The sequence below is a fragment of the Mycetomoellerius zeteki genome, unplaced genomic scaffold (genome assembly GCF_001594055.1).
Source record: "Mycetomoellerius zeteki isolate Tzet28-1 unplaced genomic scaffold, Tzet1.0 scaffold70, whole genome shotgun sequence".
In the NCBI taxonomy this organism is placed as follows: Eukaryota; Metazoa; Arthropoda; class Insecta; order Hymenoptera; family Formicidae; genus Mycetomoellerius; species Mycetomoellerius zeteki.
Genome location: NW_017257720.1, coordinates 452,273 through 453,430, shown reverse-complemented (window position 1 = coordinate 453,430; position 1,158 = coordinate 452,273). Strand labels below are relative to the sequence as shown.

The 1,158-nt window shown below is 33.0% G+C and overlaps 1 protein-coding gene across 3 annotated transcripts in view; it reads right to left on the bottom strand.

The window, feature by feature from the left end:
* Positions 1 to 1,158, bottom strand: part of cnc (NFE2 like bZIP transcription factor cap-n-collar) — a 127,713-nt gene that overhangs the window by 44,993 nt on the left and 81,562 nt on the right. The gene's annotated exons all lie outside the window — the stretch shown is intronic.

The following is a 1,158-nucleotide window of genomic DNA, read 5'->3' as shown; positions in this document are numbered from 1 at the left end:
CGCCTCTTCCCCTGCCACGATCCTCCATCGGTTTTCTTTCCTTTCGATTCGTAACTCGGTGTTATACGTAAATATTGTTCGGCAGTCCAAGGATACCTGGAGGGCCCTCCTCCGGCGCTCGAGGTTCTAAGCAAATATTCAAGTGCCACGGCAAATAGCACGCTACCGGCCGCTCACGACCTAGCAAATCCTTGTGCAAAGATATACGGCGGAGAAGTCCCCGTCAATCACGGCCAAAGGTCAGCTGGTAGTTCTCTGATTCTCCGATTACGAGACTGAGCCGCAGGCTCGATACCGCGTTATCCAATAGTGCGACGAACGACAATACAGATTTATTTGTCGATTAATTGATTGGCTATTTATGCTCCATATAATTATCTAGCAATCAACCTATATTGCGTGATCCATTTTTTTAATATTAAAGAATATTAGACTTTTTAATATTAAAGAATATTTTTTAAAATATTTATACAAACATGTTCGTAAACGTAAAGTGATACATAAATATAAATATATCAATATTATTTGTATGTACAAGGTGATTCCTAGTAAGTAAAAAAATTGGCGGGAATATTCCATGGCTTATTTTAGGAAGAAAAGATCCTATGAACATATGTGCTAAACTGTTTTTTGTTTTCAAAATATAATTTTCAGAATACAGTTTTCAAATTAACCATATACACACCCCTGATGGATGTAAAAATGTTTTATCGATACTAGAAAATGATTTTTAATACTACATATATGCACATTAAACTTGAATAAATTCTAAACATTTTTCAGATTTTTGAAATATTCATATTTTTTTTCTCAACTATAATATTCTGTACTTTGAAAATAATCAGTTTTAGGATGTATGTTCATTTTCTTCTTAAAATAAGTGAAGAAATATTGTACTTATTTAAGAATCACATGTATATGCATAGTCCTTCGCAGAAGGAATACTTTTTTTAATATGTGTATTGCTTTGTTGGAATTATCAAGAAAAAGAGATGAAAAAACAAACTTAACATTTAATCAATTTCCTTTTTTCGTCTCTGATAATATATTGTCTCAGATAATTTGTTCTAAATAGTCGTATTTGTTAAAAAGATATGCATGGCTTCTTAAACGATTAATCCTGCTGCGTTTTATACACACACACACACACACACACAC